The sequence below is a fragment of the Lycium barbarum genome, chromosome 8 (assembly GCF_019175385.1).
Source record: "Lycium barbarum isolate Lr01 chromosome 8, ASM1917538v2, whole genome shotgun sequence".
NCBI lineage: Eukaryota > Viridiplantae > Streptophyta > Magnoliopsida > Solanales > Solanaceae > Lycium > Lycium barbarum.
This window is the reverse complement of record NC_083344.1, coordinates 41,795,959-41,822,210: the sequence shown is the minus strand read 5'-3', so window position 1 is coordinate 41,822,210 and position 26,252 is coordinate 41,795,959.

Here is a 26,252-nt window from a genome sequence, read left to right as displayed (position 1 = left end):
TTGGCCCGGATATGGTCCAGCAGGCTGTGGATAAGGTGAAACTTATTCGAGAGCGACTGTTGGCAGCCCAGAGTCGACAGAAGTCGTACGCGGATAGAAGGCGTCGACCGTTAGAGTTTCAGGTAGGCGATTGGGTATTTCTGAAGGTATCGCCTATGAAAGGCGTAATGCGGTTCGGTAGAAAGGGTAAGCTCAGTCCGCGTTATATTGGGCCTTATCAGATTGTTCGGAAAGCTGGGAATGTCGCCTATGAGTTAGATCTGCCATCTGATTTGGAAGCGGTGCATCCGGTGTTTCACGACTCTATGCTTCGTAAATGCATCGGAGATCCTTCTAGAGTATTCCCTGCCGATGATATCCAGGTGACGGAGCAGTTATCGTACGAGGAGCAGCCCGTATCTATTTTGGATCGCCAGGTAAGGAGGCTCCGAAGTAAAGATGTGGCCTTCGTTAAGGTACTGTGGCGGAATGATAACCGGGAGGAGATGACCTGGGAGTCGGAGGAAGAAATGAAGAAGAAATACCCTCACCTATTCCCTATGGCCACAGGTAACCTCGAATCCCTGCTTAAGTTCATTTCAATATAAATCGTATGTAATTATATGTTGTCTGTGAGCATGAACTCCCCCAAAGTATTTTCAAACCCCATAAGATTGATTTTACATTCGAGGACGAATGTTCAAAAGGGGGGGAGGATGTTATATCCCGTGTTTTCACACGTTTGGAAAATTTTTTGATAAATATTGGATTTTTGAGATATGAGGTCAAATTTGATGTTTTGTTGAACATAGGAGTTATGCATGAAAGAATAGAATCATGAAAGTTTGGGACAAGGCTAAGGGTAATTTTGGAATTTTGGAAATTAGTTTCGGGAATTACAAAATGTGATCCATAAGTTATTGGGCTCAAAATTTTTTTTAGTGAATTGGAGCCCAATCCATTGAAGTGGCCGGCCATAGTAGGCCTTGGCCCAAGCCCAAATTAATGTGGTCATGTGCAAGGCATGTGACAATTAATTATAAGAAGACCAAGTCTTCATATTCATCCATTAGAAGCAAGATCAACCAAAGCAAAAAAAATAAGAAAGAGAAGAGAGGGTTTCGGGTGAAGTGGAGAAAAATACCCCCAAAAATATTGCTTCAAAAATTCAAATCTTGTTGATTTCTTACTAATTCAAGGCTTCTTTGCATCTTGGCATAGTTGGTTTGGAGTGGGGAGCTCTAGAATCTCCAAGTTGAACACAAGTCCAAGTGGAGAGAGCTTGAAGAAAAGGTAAGGATTTCTACCTTTTATTTGTGTTATGAAGTTTTGATTGTGTTGTAGTTTATGGAAATGTGTTGATTGTATGAAGGAATAGAAGTTTGCAAAGTGGGTGTGTGTGTGAGTGTGTAGCCGTGTGTATACATATGATGTATAGCCACCAATGTGTTGAAATTATGTGGTATTCTAGTTGTGAATGTGATGGGATTCGTGTTGAGAATGAAAGTAGAATAAATTTGATTGAATGGTTAACAATAGCACTTGGCCGTGTGGTGTATGTGGCTTGAGAATAAAATGGATTAAGTTTGTTTAATGTGTTAGAGCGTTGGTATTGTGATGTTTGTAATGTGAATGAAGTTATTATGATATAAGTTTGTATTGAATTGGAAGGTAGGAACTTATGTCGTTTTAGTATGATTTTCCGACGTTAAGGAAATGAAGTGTTTGGTTGTGAATTATGATGTTCATTGAGGTATTTGGAAGTTGGAAACTTGTTATGAAATCATATGCCAAAGATTTGATGTTTTGCATAAGTTATACTTTTGGCGGAAAAGTGTATATCTTGTATATCAAGTGTATATCCTAAGAGAAATGGTATGATATGCCTCTAAAGTTATGTGGTGATGATCTTAGATGATAATGGGTGTGACATTATAATGTTAATTCGAAAATTTGGATTGAATTGATAATTATGTCAACTTGTGAGGAAAATTGCTACTTGAAGGATATTTGTACTTTTAATGTTCATTAATGCTATTGTTGTGGTTGTTTGGGTTGTTGTTGATGAATTATAGCCGAGTTGAATTCTCGGGGTGCTATATGTATAGGGGAAGTGCTGCCGAAATTTCGGTAGCCAAATTTGCATTAAATTGAGACTTTGGTAATTATGGCTTACAAATGGTAAACTTGACCATTTGCAGTTTTTCGACGAAACGGGAAGTGACTTTTGGAAGGCGTTAGGAGCGTGAAAGGTATGTAAAGCAACCCTATTACTTCCCTTGGCATGCCTTTAGTGAGTTAGGGACGGATCCGGGCCTCGAAGGACCTCGTGGCCCTCGGAATCCGCAAAGGAAATTTTCCGTTTTTCCTTCAATGGAATTGAACATCTTGGGTGCCCTTTGCTTGAAATAAGGCACCTTTGCTTCAAACTACTCGAAACGTCGCCGAATGTCCGTAGAACCTTTTTAGGTGACTCCATTTGGTTAAAGAACACTATTTGAGCCCGCCGCCTTGTTTGTCCCGAGGCGGGCCCGCTAATTACGATTTTACCCTTATGAGTCAAGGCTTCCTTTTTAAGCAAAGTTTTGAAAGCAAAATGTGTTGACTACCTTTAAATTATCTAAAGAATGTGGTTTAAATATTCTATCAAGCCTAATGAATTATTTTGATACCCGGTATGACTTCGGGAAAGCTATACTTCCGTAATTTATTTTGACATACGAAATGTGTTATTCTGATCCCGTTTTATTCCATTTGATTTATTCGTCTTCGATACGCTTCGTCGAGTCTTTGAAGATAATTATGACGTTTTAAAATTGCATTAGTTTCTCACTACTCTATTCGTGGATGTCCCAACGTTCCCACACTGAGCCCGGGCCAGGATATGTTGTCAAGCGTAATCTTCTGCATTGTTCGCCGCGCCCCGAGGTGAGGGGGCAGGTATACGCGTACATGGGTCTGTGGAGTATGATGTGCCATGTCCGCCGTTCTGATCTGATCTGTTATGGCCATTCTGATATGACATTTTATGATACTGGGCCACGCCCCCTTTTTCTGATTCCCATCTGTTGTGGCACCGATGTCGGGAGGGTGACCACGTTCTGTCTGCCGAGCCCCATGGCTGGGGCCGGATATGATATGACATATGATTTTGTACATACTCTGTCTGTTTTGAAAATATGCATATGACACTCAGGATTTTCTACTCAGTTTTCTGAATCTGTTATGGTTTATGCTTCTGTAATTCTGCTTTACATATTCAGTACATATTTCGTACTGACCCCCTTCTTCGGGGGCTGCGTTTTTATGCCGCGCAGGTACAGACGACAGGTTTGCCGATCCACACGTCTAGGATCCTATTACTGCTATTTTGGGACGCTCTCTTCTTCCGAGCCCATATTTTGGTACAGTCTGACACTACTATCTGGATGTGTACAGTATTCTGGGTATGACGGGGCCCTGTCCCGTCTTATGACTGTGTTATGTTCTGTAGAGGTCTGTGAATATATCTGTGTGGGTTCTGTACATACGTTTGGGGTATTTTGTTCTATGACGGCCTTCTCGGCCTATGTGTGCCAAGCCTACCTTTCTGTTAAATTCTGCAGTGTTCACTAATGTTATTATATTATTATTCTGTTAAATTGCTAATCTGGGTATCGGGTACGTATAGGTGCCCACCTAGGGCACCGGTCACGGCCCACGGGGTTGGGTCGTGACACTATATAGTGCAATCGTCCTCCAGCTTGTCAAACATCTCAACTTTCTGTAAATTGTGAAAATGGTTAAATACGACTTGGAGGACGGCCCGTAAATTGGTTTACGGACCGTAAACCTCAGTCGTAAATTGCCATAATCCCCAGCCAAACTTTCTGTTTCTGGGATGATTAAAAACGACCATGGAGGGCGGACCGTAAATCAAAATACGGTCCGTATATGGTGGTTTACGACCACTGTTCATCCCGACAAGAATTCATTAAAGATCAGATTTTCTATTTTTTAAAGGGAACTTAAGCCCATTTCACGTCATTTTTCATCCAAACACTTCAAGAAGGCTCTAGAGTGTTCTTCAACACTTCAACTCTAAGAAAATCAAGAAAATCCAAGGAAACCTAAGATTTTAAACACCAAATTCATGAAATCAAGTGTAAGAACACAACAAAGGATCATCTAAGTCAAGAAATCCCGCAAAGGGTGGAACTAGGGTTTTGGCTAATTGAAGTATTTCAACTTAAGGATTGTTCAACCATCATCCAAGGTAAGTTTCATGATTTTTCCATGTTGTTTGAAGTATTGGAAAGCTTAGACACTTGAAATGTAGAAGAACATAACAATGGGTCATTATTGAATGAATAGTGACATAAATGAATGATAGTGGAATGAAACTATGAATATTGAAGTGTTGTGAGTACAATTACGTTATAAATGATGTTTATATTATGAAACAAGCATTAAATGCATGAAAATGCAAGGATGAGCTAGAAGTAGAAATAAGGGAAAATTGGAGAAAAATGGTGGATTTTGCCAAATGTACGTAAATGACGATTGTCGATTATGATATTGCGAGTAACATTATGAACGTTGGGAGTTAATATAAAACGTGGGAAAAGTGGTATGAGCGAAGGAAGTGTTATCCGACTTCTCCTAGAATTAGCGACGCGTGCTTATAGTTAGTTTACTAATGTTGATACGAATTCTCTTATGAAGGTAACGACGTGATATCGACGGAGAACAAGTGAGCGATATCTTAGCTAAACGACCAAGGTATGTGAGGCTAGTCCTTCTTTCTAATGGCATGAATCTTTTAGCTTGAATCCCTATTCCTTTCATGAATTCTTACCTTCTAAGAAGTTAAAAGTTTATGCCTATGAATGTCTATATGAGATAAGATATACGATATGATGACACTAGAATGATGATGATGTTATTCCTTGCCTACTCTCACCTTACGTACTAGTCCTTCCAAGGTGAGGCAGAATGTCCATGATGGTTCCATAATGTAATCGGGGAATCACGACCTTACGTCACCCCGATAGAGTAAAGTTGATCAAGAGTCTTATATACGCATTATGACAAGATAAGTATTTTATGATAAGCATATTATTATGAGCATTTACATTGACCATGTCATGAGTATTTCACACCGGGTCTAGTTGGCTGGGCAGACACCGCTTCGGCAGGCGGCGATACGGATACACCACGACCTACGGGCGTGGGCAGACACCACTAGTGGGCGGCATGAGATGGTACCCCGGACGCGGGAGGCCTGGACGCGGGCTAATATTATTGATTATCACACCGTTCCGACATGGACGGGCAGCTTGCATATGATGCATACATGTCATGATGATGAGTATGAGTAAGATAGCATGCATTACTTCATTTATGATTATCAGTCAGATCCAGATGTCTCATGTTGATGTTATCCTCATATTATTGATGTTTTCTTTCATTATGTATGCCTCTCATACTCGGTACAATATTCGTACTGACGTCCTTTCTTCGGACGTTGTGTTCATGCCCACAGGTAGACAGGGAGGAGAGCTTGGCCCAGGTCCTCAGTAGCTGTCAGCTGATAGATAGCACTCCATTGTTCGGAGGTGCTTATGGCTATTCTTTTTATGTACATTCACATATGCATATTTTGGGCATGACGGAGTCTTGTTCCGTCTACGTATTCATTATGTTAGTAGAGGCTCGTAGATACGCAGTGTGGGTTAGATGGTCTCACAAGATGTTTTCATATGTTTGTATATTATTTTGATGGCCAAGAGGCAAATGTATATAAAGTATTTATGTTTTGATTAAATATTATTTTCCTACAATTGGTATATAAAATTGATAAAAGAGTATCAAATGAGCAAGACAAGCAGTAGAGTAAGCGGTGCTAGGTAATTGCTCCGGGTACCCGTCACGGCCCCTAGCTGGGTCGTGACAATATCAGAATGAACCTGTCTCCTTAGGAGTCACAGTTAACCAAACATCACAAAATATACAAGCCGACAAGGCTGCCACTATACGCGGGAATATCTAAAACGAACTATATCTGTATAGTTGACCAAACCACATATAGACCACCCACATGTGTCTATAGACCTCTAAGAGTATAACAAAGTCTATGTCAAAGGGATCTGTACTAAAATAACTCAAGCTCCGGAACAATAGAGCTCTCGAAGCAGCTGAGAAGAAGTCCTAAGCCGGAGGATCACCAAACTGAGAATATGTACCTGCGGGAATGAAACGCGGCCCTCGAAGAAAGGGGATCAGTACGGAAAATGTACTGAATATGTAAAGCATGAAGCACTGTAGTGAAGATCATGACTGAGTGAAAAGACGACAGGAGATAAGTATGATAATCAAGGGGTACCAATGCATATATACCTTATGTTAAGAGTCATGCATCTATAATATACCGTACCCGACCCATTATGGGACTCGGTGAAATATAATATAGCGTACCAATCCCATTATGGGATTCGGTGAAACATAATATACCATACCCAGCCCATTATGGGACTTGATGAAATATAATACGTACCCGGACCATTATGGGACTCGGTGAAATGTAATACGTACCCAGCCCATTAAGGGACTCGGTGAAATATAATACTTACCCGACCCATTATGGGACTCAGTGAAATATAATATACATACCCGGCCCTCTAGTGAGGGACTCGGTGAACAATGCAATGAAACTGTGCACGAATACGTACCCGACCCTCTAGTAAGGGACTCGGGGAAGTGATGCAATAAGAATATGCACGAATACGTACTAGGTCCTCTAGTAAGGTACTCGGTGAAGTGACACAATAACAATATGCACGAATACGTACCCGACCCTCTAGTGAGGGACTCGGTGAAGTGAGGCAATAATAATGTGCACGAATAGAATATTAAAAGCAACCATGTACAAACTGAATCACCATTTAGACCTCGAGAAAATAAACAGAATGAACCAACACTTGAGAATCAAAGACAACTGTCACGTCAAGTACCACTGTCATGTATGTTCATCGTTCGCTCACTTTATGTAATTCATGCCAAAAAGAAGCAAGGGATAAATTTGCATACCTTGAAGCTTATCTATTCACTCAACTTCTACTTCTCGAACTCGCAAATCTACAATCAAGGGAATTCACACTATCGTTAGGCTCCTCATCAAGTGCTTACCTTAAGCCTTTAAGTTAACTCTTCCTAGAATCTGCTGAAATTTCGGCAGCACCTCCATTGGTTATATCCCTAGCCCGAAATCACAGTTACCAACAACCAACAACAACCACAACATCATCATCAACAACAACAACAACAACATCACTAACATTAACATACACCATAAGACATCTCATATGATATTTATCCGATCTTTCAACCAACTACTTCGTTATACGGCAATTTAGTCGCTCTATTGCCGTAAATAAACCTAAAATGATATCAATAGGGAGAGATTCATACCTTATTTTTACTAGGACAATAATATCTTCAGTGTTTGCCAAAAATCCAAACCGAAACTACCGCAAAACATGACTACAACCACAACCACGCGCTTTTCAGACCTAAACTACTACTCCGCTACTTGAAAATTGCTCACTTTTTGATTCCCTCACTCCCTCTTCTGAATCCTGGAATTTTCTGGGCAAAATCTGATGAAAAGGGGGGTTATTACCCTTTATATAGGCGTCAAATTCAGGTCGGGTCACTGTAGTAGTTTACTGTAGCAGTATTGTAGCAAGTCGGTTACTGTAGTAGTACTGTAGCACGCATTTCTGCTTTGTCTGCCGAACTTGTAACGTCCATAATTTTCTACTCCGATGATCTATCTACGAGAGCAGTTTGTTGCATTGAAAACTAGACTCGACGAACTTCATTTTAGGCTTTTGTTTCACTTCAAAACACTTCATATGCTAAGAGATATTTGTCCGTCAACCTGGACCAAAATTTTCACACAAAACATTACCTATCCTTTCTCCAAAGTCGTACTACTCCATTTCTTCCACTCATTTCCTTATAAAACCTTCGGTATACCTTATATACATTTTTCACTCATTAAATATATTTAATAATGCTTGCTCCTTATGTACCAAAGTGGTTTTACTTGACCATAACTCAACGTACTTATGTTTCAAATTTGATAAGTGCTTCTTCGAAGGTAGGGAGTGTAACAGTATACGCACTGATTGATCCAAGTTCCACCTTATCATACGTTACTCCATTTATTGCTGGCATGTTTGGGATGGAGCCTGAATCGATTAAACCATTTGAGTTGTCTACACCAGTTGGTGACCCAGTCATAGCTAGGCGAGTATATCGAAGTTGTGCAGTAATAGTTTGTAATCTCCATACCCTAGCAGATTTGATTGAGTTAGATATGATTGAGTTTGATGTTATTATAGGTATGGATTTGTTGGCTTCCTGTTATGCTAATGTTGATTGCAGAATGAAGATAGTTCGATTCCAGTTTCCAGGTGAGCCAGTCCTAGAGTGGAAGGGTAATGCTGCTTCACCGAGGGGTAGGTTTATTTCCTACCTTAAGGCAAGAAAGATGATTAGAAAAGAGTACATTTATCACCTAGTTCGGGTTCAGGATGTACAAGCAGAGTCACCGACCCTTCAGTCTGTTCCTGTGGTTAATGAATTCCCATAGGTGTTTTCAGATGAGCTTCCAGGCATTCCACCAGAGCGAGAGGTTGATTTCACTATCGATTTATTGCCAGATACTCATCCAATATCTATTCATCCTTATCGATTGACACCTGCAGAATTGAAGGAACTGAAGGAGCGATTGAAGGATTTACTTGACAAGGGATTTATCAGACCTAGTACATCGTCGTGGCGAGCGCCGGTGTGATTTGTAAGAAGATTGATAGCTCCTTGCGCATGTGTATTGATTACAGGCAATTCAATAAGGTGATTATAAAGAATAAATATCCACTTCCGAGGATTGTTGACTTGTTTGATCAGCTACAAGGCGCTAAATATTTCTCGAAGATAGACTTGAGATCGAGGTATCATCAGGACAGGATGAAGGAGGAAGACATTCCAAAAATTGCATTTGGGACTATATATGGGCACTAAGAGTTTCGTGTTATGTCATTCGGGTTAACTAATGCTCCAGTCGTGTTTATGAACATGATGAATCGCGTATTTATGCCCTTCCTATATTTGTTCGTGATTGTGTTTATAGATGATATTCTTGTTTATTCACCGTCAGAGGTTGAACATACAGAACATCTACGAGCAGTGCTTAGAGTTCTTCGAGATAGAGAGTTGTATGCCATGTTCTCCAAGTGGGAGTTCGGCTGATAGATTCAGATGAAGTAGGAGTTACTGTTCAAGACACGGCGTTGTCATCTTTGGTAGCGGAGATAAAGGAACGATAGTATGAGGGTCCTGTTTTAGTTAATTATCAGGATACAACTCCTAAAAAAGAAAAGACATCTTTCATGATCACAAGATATGGAGTACTCAGGTATCGAGGTAGATTGTGCGTTCCTAATTTTGCAGGACTTCGTCAGCAAGTTATGGGGGAAGCCCACTATTCTTGTTATTCTATCCATCCAGGTACGACGAAAATATTCCATGATATCAAGGAAATTTATTGGTGGGATGATATGAAGATAGATATAGCAGAATTTGTCGCTCAGTGTCCGAATTGTCAGTAAGTCAAGATAGAGCACTAGAAGCCCGGAGGTTTAATGCAGGCTATGGAGATTCCGACATGGAAGTGGGAGGTAACTAATATAGATTTCATTACAGGTTTCCCCATACTCAGCAGAAGTATGATTCGATGTGGGTCATTGTTGATAGGCTTAAAAAGTCAGTCCACTTTCTACCTATCAGAACTACTTATTCAGCTGAAGATTATGTGAAGCTCTATCTTAGAGAGATTGTGTGACTTCATGGTGTTCCAATAGCCATAATTTTAGATAGAGAGGCACAATTTACAGCTAATTTCTATTAAAAAAATTCAGAATGGATGGGGGACTCAGGTGAGTCTTAGTACTGGATTTCATCCGCAGACCGATGGACAAGCTGAGCATACTATACAGACAGTTGAGGATATACTGAGAGCTTGCATACTTGATTTTCAAGGTAGTTGGGATGATCATTTACCTCTTATTGAGTTTGCATGTAATAACAGTTACCATTCCAGTATCCAGATGGCTCCTTGTGAGGCTTTATATGGATGGAAATGTAGATCCCCTATAGGATGGTTCGATGTTGGAGAAAATCAGTTAGTTGGCCCAAACCTTATACAGTAAGCAGTTGACAAAGTGAAAGTAATTCAAGAAAGGTTACTGGTAGCACAGAGTCGACAAAAATACTATGCAGATAATCGGTGATACAAGTTAGAGTTTGAAGTAGACGATTGGGTCTTCCTGAAATTTTAACCTATGAAGGGAGTGATGAGATTTGGCAAGAAGGGTAAGTTGTGCCCTCGATACATTGGGGCTTATAGAATTATTCATACAGTGGTTAAGGTGGCATATGAGTTAGAGCTACCTTCTGAGTTGGAGTCTATGCATGTGGTAATTAATGTGTCCATGCTTCGTAAGTGTATAGGAGATCCTTCGAGAGTTGTACCGGTAGATGATATCCAGGTGACCTAGCAGTTATCATCCGAGGAGATCCCTGTAGCTATATTGGATAGACAAGTTCATCGATTGCGGACTAAGGATGTGGCTTCTGTGAAAGTGCTTTAGAGAAATAATAATGTTGAAGAAATGTCACGCCCCAAATCCAGGGTGGCATGACGGGCACTCGATGCCAACCTAGGCCTGAGTGAACCACTCTAAATCTGAAACTCTAGGAGTAACCCATAACTTAAACCAATAGGGCCTACCTACACACAAACAATACCAACAAGCCGGCGAGGCTATAATCTAGATATATATATATATATATATTTATACTGACCACTTGAAGGGGGCACACACACCCAAAATATAAATACACAACTAAGCAAGCCGACGAGGCTGCCATGTATGTTGTACAACAAAATGAGAGCTGACAAGGCTACATAACATCCCCAACAACGTACAACTGTTCACAGATCACTAGGAAACATGAGCTGTAGAAAGGATAGGACATGGCCCCGTCATACCCATAAATGTCAAAATAGCATACCACAAAGGGACTGCAGCTCCGGACCAAGTGGAGCGCACTGACTGCGGCTGAGTGGAAGGCCTACTGAGCTTGATCGTCTGTTCGACTACCTGAACCTGCGGGCATGAAAGCAGCACCCCCAGACAAAGGGACGTCAGTACAAGTAATGTACAAAACATGTAAGGAAAGATAACATCTGAAATGAAATAACAAGCTATACTCTGGATATTTCAAGAATGCATCTGGAGGTACTCTACCTAGGTTGCCTTTCTTCTAAGGCAAGATAACTTAACTCTATTGTTATAACTCCGTTTCCCGGGGGTTATACATAGATATCTCCATGGCTCATAGGCCAGGTATATTCAACTCCATGACCCGTAGGTCAGGTATGCGCAACTCCGTGACCCGTCGATCAGGCAACAACTCCGTGACCCGTAGTCCAGGCAACAACTCCATTACCCGTAGGCCAGGCATTCTGTCTTACTGACCAAGTGGCCAGGCTAAATAAAATGTAAATATATGTATATTATGCATGTGCTTGAAAATACCGACTCTGTAACATGTCTCTTTTGTCTCTCTATGAACTCCAGGGGATATGGCCCCGCAGAAAGAATAATAGAACACTCAGAAGTCAGGCAACATTATGACATGCTCTACTTAGACAAATCTCTAGTCACAGTGTTCATTATGCTCTTACTATATATGGAATCACGCTAAGAAAAGAAGGAACAACCTTAACATAACTAAAGCTTACTTCCCGACTTTCCAACTTACTTCCTGTCTCGCAATCTATGCAAGATCAGTCGTAGTCTCGTAATCTACATATAAAACCATTCATACTATTGTTAGACTCATCATAATACGCTTGTCTTAAGCCTTCAATTAAAATCATTTTAGAATCTGCCAAAATTTGGGCAGCATCTCTCTTATTTATATCGCTAACCCCAAATCACAATACCAACAACCAACAACAACAACAACAACAACACTCAAATCAATGACATCATCATCAATACTACTATATTTCATAAAACATCCCACACGATGTTTATCCGATTTCTCAACCAACTAATCCATTATACGATGATTTAATAACTCTATCCTCGTAAGTAAACCTAAATCAATATCAATAAGGAGAGATTCATACCCTGTTCTTACTAGAGCAACAATATCTTCAATATTTACTTTGAATCCAAGCCAAAATCCATCGTAAAACGATACTATGATCACAACTACATGTTTCCCGAGACTCGATTTAATACTCCGCCACTTGAAACCACTCATAAATCCTCAATTTAATGATACATATATAGACCCTCTATGTTTCCTGAGCTCTCTAGAATATTTTGGGGAATGAATGAGGGTTTTTGACCCTTATATAGGGTGTTTAACTCGGCTTCCACCGACTCAGAAATTGCTCTTCACGTTCGCGGCCTTGGGTCACGTTCACGAAGGGTTATTCAGTCCTCCTCTTTGCATTTGCGGCCCTTGGGTAGCGTTCGCGAAGGGTTAATCCCTGCTCTAGCTGCCTAACTTGTAACGTCCACAACTCTCTACTCCGATGTGATATCGATGAGCGGTTTGTTGCTTTGGAAACTAGACTTCTTTAACTTCAATTTAGGCTTTTGCTTTACGTTAAAACTCCTCATATACCAAAAGATATTCTTTTTCCAAGTTGGACCAAAATTGTCCCCCATATTTTCTCCAAAGTTCCAACAAACTTAATTTCCTTAATCCACTTGCCCTCCAATCCTTCCCTAGCTTATTATATGAACATAAACCCCTATAATAATAAGGTAGGAGCATATAATCACATATACCCTAGAAGGTACTCCAGTATCCACAATTACACAGCTAACACCTAACAAATCTTAACTTACAAAACTACGAGGTGTAGCATTCCTTCCCCCTTAGAAACATTCGTCCTCGAATGTTAAACTCTTTAATAATTCTACGAGAATTTAGCCAGAGTTTTTCCTGTAACTATACCATTACCATCCTGTCACAACAACCCAAAATATACAGTGCCTCACAAGGATACACCAACAATACCCACATTGGCCACACACGACTAAGAAATCATTCAAAGAAGCATCACATACCTAAAGACAATGATGTCTCCGTCTGAACTTCTTCTGGGAGTGGAAACAAATGTGGATATCCGGATTTCATATCTGCCTCAGCTTCCCAAGTCATTTCTTCCCAATTATTGTTTCTCCAATGGACTTTAACTGAGGCTACATCTTTGGTTCTCAGCCCCCGAACTTGTCTATCCAGGATTGCAATGGGAACTTCTTTATAGAATAATTGTTCAGTGGTCTAGACATCATTTACTGGTACAACTCTAGAATAATCTCCAACACACTTACGAAGCATTGACACATCAAAGACCGGATGGATTGCCTTCAATTCCGAGGGTAGGTCTAACTCATAGGCTACTTGTCCCACTTTGCGCAGTATCTTGTAGGGTCCAATGTATCGAGGACTAAGCTTACCCTTTTTACCAGATCTCATAATGCCTTTCATCGGCGGCACCTTCAGGAATACCCAATCATTAACTTGGAAATCCAAGTCTCGTCGGCGATTATCCGCATATGACTTTTGTCGACTTTGGGCCGTTGATAATCGATCCCGAATAAATATAAATTTCTCCACTGCTTGCTAGATTAGATCCGGCCCTACTAACTTCGTCTCTCCCACTTCAAACCATCCAATTGGTGATCTACACTTTCGTCCATATAAAGCTTCATACGGGGTCATCTGAATACTGGAGTGGTAACTATTATTGTATGCAAACTCAATAAGAGGCAAGTGATCATCCCTTTTTGTACTAGATGACCTTATATACATAACATATCATCTCCTTTTAATTTCTTGATCGGACTCTTTAATTCCTGACAATATCGTCATAGTTCCAACTATGGTAGCGCCCAGATGATTTGCAATAGCATTTCCTTGCTAGTGACTAATTATTCTCAGTGATTATTTTACGTCAGATTGTCCTAAATACTTATCCCTGGTCACATACAGCCTTTATTAATCGTTCTGTTACCCCTTGGAGTACTTTACTGCATATCTAAATATACCTATAATTTCTTCATCACGATTGATTCGAGTCATAGTCTGGAATACAACGTATCGCGTTGATGAATCTTATTCTCTTTGATTCCCTAAACCTTCATCATCTTGTCATGCCTCCTTTTTGATATTTGCCTCATAATATACTTGCATTTAGTCCATTCCCACTTTTCTTTAGCGCATTCTTGATATATTGGTTAATCTCGAATTTTGGCTCCTCCAATCTAGTACATTTGCCTCTTTTGAACTTGGGAATATTGTAGTTCATCTTAGAACTGAATTTGTTCTTCCCCCCTTTCAAAGGATGTTCTCATATACCAGTAACCTTTGAGTATTAACCATCTTGATAGTCATCTGGCCGACCTTAATGATCCTTCAACTCCTCTATTCCATATAATGCCAAAGTTCTTTTCATCACATGGTTTAACTTATTTTACTTTTTGCTAGTTGAGCTCTTGTATCAAATCAAAATGCTTATACATATCAGATACAATTCAGATGCCTTCTTTGTCATCTTTTCACTTCTACCTTTCATGACCAGTACTCTTCTAGGCTAATGAATTAATGGGGACATCGGAATTCATTAAGCTTCTTATGGAGTGTTCGACTATACCATGCTCCTTTAGCCCTAGCCTTTCTCCATGATTATCTTCTTAATATCCTTGAAATTCTCCTTGCTCTAGGTTCCCAATTCCGATTTATTTCTATACTATACCATTAAAAGTTGATATTCCACACCATCCATTCCCACGACTCGTTGGTTCCGGGGTCCTCACATTCATCCTTTGTCACGTAGAACATTACCCTATCTCCTTATTTAAATTTGATCTTGTCGTCTACATTCCTACTTTCATCCTAACCTTTTCCTCGAATATATATTACTTGACCCTCAATGGTATACGTTTTCCTTGTCCAAGTTTCTCTCTCCTTCATGACATCATAACCTTCCATTTCCTAATGCTCATGCTTATATATTTTGTCGCGTTACCGCTATTTGACATTAATTGCCGAGAAAACCCAGTCCTGATTCTCTTTGTAGTGCTTGCTACCTCAATTTTGACATACAACACAATCAATACTTTTAACATGTCGAAAAATCAATCAAAAGGGTATACATAATACTCGATGTAGCCACTCGTGACTTATATTTTTATCGCTTTTCAACACCTTTTCTTGCGAGATATCCCATTGCCATTTGATTTTGTCCTGAATTTATCGCTTTAATACATCTCCCCTCTCTTTTCGCCCAGCTAGCCAAACTCATACCTCGCGATCCTTTCAAAATTCGAATTGTAAAGCTCACATGCTCCTAATTTCCCTTGGCTATTCTGGTTTCTCATATTCTTTTTTCGTATGTCTAAATCTGTAGGTCTTCCGAGCATATCTTTCTACGTCCCAACTATAAATCCTGGCGATATAACTTTACTTAAAAATCTTTACGCGTACTTTTACCCTGTCTCTTTGTCTAAAATAATCAACCTCACATCCTTTACTTTCTTGTAGCAATTGAATCGATCCTTGAAACATTTATCTTCGCCTATACACCTACTCTCTTCTCTCCTTACCCATAAACTGACATCGCACCTAATTTCTCAATCGCCAACTAACCTTCGCAACACCCGTCTGAAAAAAATATGAGGCGAAGCCTTCTTATAAGGATTAGCTGGAAACGCACCACATATTCCTAAGGTTGATACACTCTCTACTTCCTTTGTCGGCTAAGCAACATCACATTTAGAAGTTATATAAGCAATCCAGAAGACAATCATAATTGCAATCCCGCTTACCTTAAAATTTCTCATTCTTGAGTTCAAGGTCGTCATTAATACCCGAAGTAACTTGGCCATAATGATACTTAGAATAGTACCAACTATCAAATACTCAGAATCCCCTTGAAGTCGAATGACTGGTGACTTCTAAATCCCAATGTAAACCCATATCATATAGGAAAGTCTGATAAAATGATTTTCGGTGCCTGTCATCAACTCGTCTTGATCTTATGTGTATGTATAAACTTCTAGAGTAAAACATTCCCCTACTCGTTAACTTCCTTTCCCATATCAATATCTCCTCATTATCTCTTACTCACTAATCTATAAATTGTCGTACCACATTTGAGTTCTTAATGCCAACTTTCCCTATATCTTTAATAAATCTTAATTCTCCAAAATCTCGAATGCAACTCATTCCAGTTCCTTTAATTACTAATCATTTTCCCCCTCCAAGGTTCTTCCCTTAAATCAAATTCAAATCATTCTAAAACTTCTCCTTGAAAGCATCTCATAATTGTTCATTCAATCATGACTTACCAAACATCCGATTGTCACATTTCCCCTTTATTCTTTATCTATAGTATAGACATTCAAACCATTCAATTTGTAAAAATTTAGACAGAGCTTCCTCTATACTTCTTACTGACTTATTCCTGCACACAACCTAGAGAACACATCTGATGCCTTACAGGGCGATCACAAATACCCGTAACATATAGCTCAAATTCTTATATCAAAGTTTATCAATATCAGTAAGGCAGGAAACATACCTTTCGGAGTATCAACATCAATTCTCATCAATTACCTCATAACGGCATAACCAACTACTTATCCATAATAAAAACATTTAGGATTAGAATCCGGGATATCACATCCTATAATTTAGCTCTACGGCACGATCTAAGATGAGAAAGAAAGGTTAATCATTCCTAAATGTCCTGCAGCCTCTTGTTTATAAGTGTGGCGTGCTTCACACCCTAAAACAAGACTCTTATGGACACGGTCTGTAGACAACCCTAGGACAAAATTGCTATGATACCAAGTTTGTCACGCCCCAAACCTGGAGTGGTATGATCGACACTCAATGCCAACCTAAGCCCGAGCGAACCACTCTAAATCTGAAACTCTGGGAGTAATCCCAACTTAAAACAATAAGGCCTACCTTCACAAAAACAATACCAACAAGCCGGCGAGGCTATAATCTGGATATATATATACACGACCATCTTGTCTGAACGGGGCACACACACCCAAAATATAAATACACAACTGAGCAAGCCGACAAGTCTGCCATGTATTTTGTACAACAAAATGAGAGCCGACAACGCTACATAACATCTGCCAAAAGTACAACTATCCACAGACCTCTAGGAAACATGAGTTGTAGAAAAAATAGGACATGGCCCCCTCATACCCATACATGTTAAAATAGCATACCACAAAGGGATTGCAGCTCCAGACCAAATGGAGCGCACTGACTGCGAGCATGAACTGTCATGAACTGGATCGTCTGTCCGACTACCTGAACCTGCGGGCATGAACTGTCACACCTCAAAAATTCCGGATGTGTGGCCTTATGGATAGGCTAGCATGAGCGTAGGATGATTATGAAATCCTTATGAGATTAACGGAAGTATTAGATAGCTTAAGGTGCATACTATAAGATTTCGAGTCATACAAATATATGAAGTTTAGTTGGTTGAAGGAAGCGAAGCGTAAGTCATGCTCGAAAGGTTTCCGCCATAACTGAGCTAATATGCATTTAGAAATATCTTAAGGGGATTATATAAGGCCTATTTTATGGTTAATGAAGTGTTACATAAGTTCCAAGAAGGTTCCACGAGGATTGGAAGTCAAACGAGTCGATGAAAATGGAATTCGAAAAATTCCCAATTGTACGACCATTTGTATGGACTGTATAAGTTATACATCCTGTATAATAGTATGTAGATTTTTCTAGAGTAGGGTGCAACCTGGGAAGATTATACGGTCTGATTATACGGACTGTGTAAATTATACGGCCCGTATAACCGGGTCGGGTCAGAATTTCTTTTTATATACAAGGCCGACCCTGACTTTATTTTCATTTCCCACATTTATTCCAATCTTTCCAAAGCTCCAAAACCCTTTCCCAACATATTTCACTCAAACCCAAGGGACTACAAAGATCAAATAGCAAGAATCAAGTGTTTATGTGTTAGAAAGCTTCCTAGGGTTGGTAGATTTCAAGAAGTACTTGGGCATTGTAGCTAGGGTTTTTACACAAGTTGATGGCTGCTCCAAAGCTTGTTCCTATGGGATAAAAAGGTTAGTTTCCATGCTTATTACGTGTTATTGAGAATGATTGGTTGTAGCAAAACTTGGGTAGAAGAAGGAAGTAGAGAATGTAGTCTAAATGTAGTTTTTATGATGTTTGTGAGTAGTAAGCTAACTTGAGTCATGATTATTAGTATGATATGGATATAATCTTGTTATGGAAGGTATTAATGGTTGTAAGAAGCATTGTATGAAAATGTGCTAAAAGGGATGTGAGGTTGTTGGTATGAGTTGAACATAAGGATGAATTATGAAGGCTTAATGTAATGTGATTACTTGATTGTGATATTATGGATGTTATTGTGGATGTTTGGGAGTTGTATTGTAGTATAGTGAAAATCAATGGAATAGGTGAGATGCTACCCAATTTTCATTAAATGATGAATTATTCTAGTTTAGGTTTAAGGGTATCATTAAGGCTTAACTACGGTATGAATCCTTCTAAATGTAGATTATTCAAGCTTCGACGGTGAACGTTGAATAGCTAAGAAGACAAAGAGGCATGTAAGGCTAACCCTTCTTTCATTAAGGCATGGTTCCTTTGCTATATACCCTTTCATGAGTTCCATAGTGTCCTCCCAATAATTCTTTCTCTAAAAGTTACTAAAGTTCATGATCCTCGATACTTTCATGATAATATTGCATCCCTTATATGCTAGTTGATCCTCCAAGGATAGACGTACCGAAAATGATAATTGTAATGATGTTGACGATACTTATGGGCTCTTATGTACACGTGTCTATACATGTATGACCATTATGTAACACCGAGCTTATGTGGCCGGGTATGATACCTATCGCGCGCACACCACTGAAGTTGGGTACGGATAACAACGAGCCTTGGTAGGGCCAGGTATGTATAATCACCGAGCCTTGTCATGGTCGGGTATGCGAATCACCGAAACCTTATGGTCGGGTATGGTACGAGTATGAATATGGATACGAGTATGAATAATGTTATATCCCGTATTTTATACGTTCGGATATTCCAAAGTGGTCGTGACGAAGTAAAGGGAATGACCATTTTCAAAAAATTTATTATAATGTATAAGTTGTTGTGAATATTATTTACGAACATTGGTAGTATGAAAATATTGAGAAAGGTTAAGGGTAAAAAGGGAAATTCACAAGTGGTCAATGGAAATAATGTGGAAGGCTAGGGGTAAAATGGGAATTTCGCCAAGTTCATGAAAATTCAAGAGAAGGCCACATGGTCACATGGTGTGTGGTGTATGCCATATTTAATTAATAAGGGTAATTTTGCATGTGCATGGTTGAGGCTTGTAAGAGAAGACAATTGGTCTTCTTAAATTAATTTCAAGAAAAAGGTGGAAAATTCTAGAGAAAGGAAAGAAGGGGGAACATGTAACCATATTCTTTCTTGAGGGACTTATTCATAAATATAGATAAGTGGAGGAGAAAATTTATAAGACTTTATATATATCCTCACAAGTTCATGAAACTTCAAGAAAAGAGAGAAATGAGCAAGAACAAGGGGCCATGTTTCGGCCACCATGGAAAGAGGAAAAAAAATGGAAGCCATGGATATTGATTGCCAAAAATTATTTTCTTCTTGCATTCCAAGTCACCGGAAGGTTCTCTACAACATGGGGGAATTTTAGGAACAAGAAAATCACTCACTTCTCATAATTTTATAACTCCAACCAAGAGGAAACTTAAAGGGAACAAGGTAAGAATCAATCCTCTCTTGTGTGTTATGGATGGTTGTGAGCGTTGTAGCATGTAGGAAAGGATGTAATTCATAAAAATATGGAAGTTGTTGATGTGGCTGTGTGGTGTGTGGTTGTGGCCGAATATGTGTGTTATTGTGTAGTGATGATGAACAAGTTTTATCTAGTCCTTGGTTGTTGTTGTAATGTGTAAAGATGAATAAAAATGCATGAAAATATGTGAGTTGTATGTTGGCCGAATATATGTGTGGTGTTGGATTGAAATGATGAATTAATATTATTTAGTAATTTGATTGTCGAGTTGTGGAGTTGTAGATTCTATGATACAAAATGCAGATTTAATGGTTTAGAAGGAATTTATAATTGTTATGGGAATGTTGAAGGGGTTGAAGTGACATGAATGTGGTTTCTTGTGATTATAGAAATGATGTTATTAATATGTAAAATGTTGGTATTGTTGTTGGAAATATTCTTGAATCAAGTGTTGATGTTGTTGGCATAATTGTTAGTGTAGTTGTGGATAATTTGGCCGGGTTACATTCCCGGGTTGCTGTGGATTGGAAATTGGCCGAGTTAGAATCTCGGGGATGGCGTAATTACAGGGGAAATGCTGCCGAAATTTCGGTAGACAAAGTGTTGCTTTAAAGAATCAACTCCTAAATGCACTAACCAATGTTTGGTAAACATGACCAAAATGTAGATTTTGGCGGATTTGCAACTTGAATTTGGAGTACCATAAGGAGCGGAAATAGGTATGTAAGGCTTCACCCTTCTTTCTATGGCATGTCTTAGACAGAATATGTTGGATATAAGCCTCGGGAATAACTCTACCCTCCGGAACCCGCGCCTAAAGTTTTCTTTTTTTCAATCAGTAGAATTGAACTAAAAAGTGTGCAAAATGTTGGAAGAATTTCCTAAACCTCTAGAACTCGCATAAATAGGACCCGACTACCCTAAAACCCTCACAAGTAACGCCATGACATGTAACATATGTAAATTTGGTACGCCGCCTCATTTGATCCGAGGTGGGCCCACTATTTCCCGGATTTACCTTATTACTCCACTTGACCTACTTTGATGTTGAATCCAAAAGAAACCTTCGATCCTTATTCCATTACCAAATGACAAGTACTGTACCTATCCCAACGAGAATACTTCCATGATGATAATGATAACGATGATGTCAGAAAAGAGAATATGCCTAAGATAAGTACGACAAGAATGATCTCACGACTAAGAGTCTTGAGCTACGAATCCAATGTGAATATGGAAGTGTTATACTAGTTTCTAAAAGTTTTCAAATGCTTATGAATTGACGGTTATAATGCCTATGATCTTATTCTATGTCTCCTCTTAAAGCTATCTTTTGTTCATAGTCTCGCCTTATAATTATCGTTCCTTCGAGGTGAGACAAGTGAACCGAGTATTCCATAATGTAATCGGAGGATTTCGACCTTACGTCACTCCGAGGGACACATGATTTTCTTTGGGCTCTCATGCATGCCAATTGTATGACATATGTGTATCAATGTGAATATGTATATGTATATGGGGAAAAGGGGAAGGGCCACTGTTATATCACCACCTGATTCAGCTGGATTTCGTCCCGGACGCGGGACGCCCGGACGCGGGATTATGGGAGAGCCGAATACGGCGTCTGTATTTGTGATATATATATATATTGGGACACTGTTGGGGAGTGGGGTGGGAGAGCCGATGTACTCGGCGTCTGTGAATGTAAACGAAGGACACGTTTTCTGAAATGTTTTGTTTTCTGTATATGTAAACAAGAAACACCGTTTTCCTGAAAAAGAAACTAAGCATGCATGATATCTGCAGAAAGGCATTCCTATGTACAGGCTACATCTGTTCCAGGATAACCTCCATATGTCTATTCCGATATTATTCATACTCTATATTCCTTTATTATGGTACTATTCATGCCTTACATACTCAGTACATTGCTCGTACTAACCCCTCTTCTTCGGGGGCTGCGTTCATGCCGCGCAGGTACTCCCAGATGATTAGAAGACCTTACTGAAGACATTCCAGCGGAGATGGCGAACTCCATTTGTCCCGGAGGATTTCCAAGTCCAAGTATATGCTATGATGTTCTATTCCATGTTAGAGACTTTGCAGACAGAGTCATGGGAATTGCGTTGTCAGTCTGTAAGCAGCCGATATATTATTATGCTTCATGTCACGAGTCTTACATGATGTAAGAGCTTACTTATGAAAAAAAATTTGGAGAGCTTACCATGTATTTTATTCTTAAGTGATTCAAGAGTCTATGTATGTAATAAGAGTTAGCGGGTTCGCTCGGCCCTAGATAAGGGGTCGGGTGCCCATCACACCCTAGTAAAGTCGGGGTGTGACAAAGTGGTATCAGAGCAGGTCGGTCTATGGGGTTGTCTGCAAAGTCATGTCCGGTAGAGTCCTGGTTATGAGTGTGAAGCCGGCCACATTTATAAACAGGAGGCTGCGGGGCATCTAGGAAATGTTGACCTTCTTTCTGTCTCAGATCGTGCGATAGAGCCAAGTCATAGGAAATAAGATTCCTTATACTAACCGTCAATTTTCGTAGACGCTCAATGATGACGAAAGAAGACAAGTGCCGGGATGGCAAGTTACAAAGGTAAGCCTGGATGATTGTTCTGTTACCTGAACTGGAAGTACTGGATGGATGGGATGTACCATAGAGTTGTACGTTCTGTAAGGCATTGATGACATTGGCCGCATACAGATTTTGAATAGTAGCAACGGTAAAGGAGGTCCTGCCAGAACGGGTACGCCCCACAGGAAGAAGTATGGGAAGGAAATACTGTGAATAGGTAGTAAGTGAAATGCGTTGGTTCAGAAAGGTTATGGATTTGGGCGTGGCAACAAAGGTAAGGTCGCTACCATCGGGAACCTGGAAGCTCAAGACAGGAAGTAGTCATACACACAGGCGGAAGGTGAACATCGGGAACCAAAAGGGTAAAATAGTAATTACAATGGAAGGGACGTGTTACGAAAATGTTTTGGGAACTGTAAGACTTTGACTTGCTCCAGAGCATGCAATAAAGATCATGTGAGGAAGCTGACGCGAAAATATCGGCATTAAGTCACCGAATTTCAGTGAAGCTTTTGGGTTAAGCGTGCTCAGGTGGGAGCAATTCCATGATGGGTGACCCCCTGGGAAGTTTACAAGGAATTTTACACATTCTGACGTAAAAGACAAATGGAAAACTAGAATAGCCTACGTGAAACTACGGTATATGAGATGATGGGAGACCATAAGAAGACGCGTGAAACGAGGCAGACTAGCTCAGTAAAGAGCCCTGGAATTAGGCTAGGCCTGAACAGCGTTTGGAAGTAATTTGTGGGCCAGTTGATAGTAAAAATACATATATGTATAAAGGTGTAGCGTGTCACATATATGATTATATCGGTGGCATGCGAGCCCCAGCAACCGAAACGACGGGGAGAAGGATATTGATCACGCAAAGGTGCCAAAGTACGAGTGACAACAAGAATAAATGGTACAAGTGCGGCAAGTGAACTGTTATTACTTTACTATAGGTTGAGGTTGGAAATTCCAGTATAACAATACTCGGAAAAGAAAGAGAGTGTGAGCAAATGGAAGATAGGAAGCTTAAGTGTCAGAAAAGGGGAAAGTTAAGAAAACCTTAGTAAGTGAAACCCCCGCGAGAAATTAACGATAAAAGTACGAGACCATTAGGATGAAAATTCAAGTAGGCATATGAGACGCGATAGAGTGAGGTAAAAGGAAACAAGAAGAAAAGTGGAGAGGTTGAGAATTGATTTCAACAAGTAGGTCTAAGAGAATGGTGACTAGGGTAGAGGAATGTGAAGTAAGAGAAGGAGTGCTCAGGATGGTGATGGTGTTAAGGTGAATGATCTGAAAAAGGACAAGTATGTAGCTATAGTAATGTGCTTAGAGGTTTAAGAAAGTATCGGGACGCTTAAGAAATACGGACGCACAGCTACAACACGAACACGTAGTTAAGAAAGAATCACGAGCAAGAGAGCTAAACAAGTGAAAGGACAAATAAAGGATAGAAAGGTATGGAAATGTGGACAAATGAGGACCCAAACAGAAAGTAAAAGAAAAGCTTAAGATAAGAAGTTTCCGATATGTTAGGTACAAAGCGGGAAAAGAAGGTGAGGGATAAAGGTATAAGCGAAGACTTCATGAAGGACTATGAGCATGTAAGGAACCCCTTAAAGGGGGGGAGGCCATATCGGGCTTACAAGGAATGACGATAAACAGAATGAGCACCAACACATGAAGTCAAGACAAGTGTACCTGTATTGAGAGATACGAAAAGAGACTAAAGAAGAGTTGTAGTAAGAGCCTAAAGGTGTGGCTTTTGTTAAGATATGGTGATGGAGCAGTAACAGAAGAGAGATGATCTGAGAAAGACAAGGATAATACGTTGGCCCAATAAAGTAGAAAGCCCAAGACACGGGGAGAAGATTCATGTAAAAGCCGAGAAGTTCGATTATAAAGGGAATGAGGTAAAGGACAAGGAGTGAGCGTGAAGGAAAGGACGACTACAAAGGGATCCTCCCGACATCTTATGACACCCCATAAGACCAGTTGAACATTCGAGGACGAATTTTCCAAAGGGGGGGAGGATGTTATATCCCGTATTTTATATGTTCGGATATTCCAAAGTGGTCGTGACGAAGTAAAGGAAATGACCATTTTCAAAAAATTTATTATAATGTATAAGTTGTTGTGAATATTATTTACGAACATTGGTAGTATGAAAATATTGAGAAAGGTTAAGGGTAAAAAGGGAAATTCGCAAGTGGTCAATGGAAATAATGTGGAAGGCTAGGGGTAAAATGGGAATTTCGCCAAGTTCATGAAAATTCAAGAGAAGGCCACATGGTCACATGGTGTGTGGTGTATGCCATATTTAATTAATAAGGGTAATTTTGCATGTGCATGGTTGAGGCTTGTAAGAGAAGACAATTGGTCTTCTTAAATTAATTTCAAGAAAAAGGTGGAAAATTCTAGAGAAAGGAAAGAAGGGGGAACATGTAACCATATTCTTTCTTGAGGGACTTATTCATAAATATAGATAAGTGGAGGAGAAAATTTATAAGACTTTATATATATCCTCACAAGTTCATGAAACTTCAAGAAAAGAGAGAAATGAGCAAGAACAAGGGGCCATGTTTCGGCCACCATGGAAAGAGGAAACAAAAATGGAAGCCATGGATATTGATTGCCAAAAATTATTTTCTTCTTGCATTCCAAGTAACCGGAAGGTTCTCTACAACATGGGGGAATTTTAGGAACAAGAAAATCACTCACTTCTCATAATTTTATAACTCCAACCAAGAGGAAACTTAAAGGGAACAAGGTAAGAATCAATCCTCTCTTGTGTGTTATGGATGGTTGTGAGCGTTGTAGCATGTAGGAAAGGATGTAATTCATAAAAATATGGAAGTTGTTGATGTGGCTGTGTGGTGTGTGGTTGTGGCCGAATATGTGTGTTATTGTGTAGTGATGATGAACAAGTTTTATCTAGTCCTTGGTTGTTGTTGTAATGTGTAAAGATGAATAAAAATGCATGAAAATATGTGAGTTGTATGTTGGCCGAATATATGTGTGGTGTTGGATTGAAATGATGAATTAATATTATTTAGTAATTTGATTGTCGAGTTGTGGAGTTGTAGATTCTATGATACAAAATGCAGATTTAATGGTTTAGAAGGAATTTATAATTGTTATGGGAATGTTGAAGGGGTTGAAGTGACATGAATGTGGTTTCTTGTGATTATAGAAATGATGTTATTAATATGTAAAATGTTGGTATTGTTGTTGGAAATATTCTTGAATCAAGTGTTGATGTTGTTGGCATAATTGTTAGTGTAGTTGTGGATAATTTGGTCGGGTTACATTCCCGGGTTGCTGTGGATTAGAAATTGGCCGAGTTAGAATCTCGGGGATGGCGTAATTACAGGGGAAATGCTGCCGAAATTTCGGCAGAAAAAGTGTTGCTTTAAAGAATCAACTCCTAAATGCACTAACCAATGTTTGGTAAACATGACCAAATTGTAGATTTTGGCGGATTTGCAACTTGAATTTGGACTACCATAAGGAGCGGAAAGAGGTATGTAAGGCTTCACCCTTCTTTCTATGGCATGTCTTAGACAGAATATGTTGGATATAAGCCTCGGGAATAACTCTACCCTCCGGAACCCGCGCCTAAAGTTTTCTCTTTTTCAAACAGTAGAATTGAACTAAAAAGTGTGCAAAATGTTGGAAGAATTTCCTAAACCTCTAGAACTCGCATAA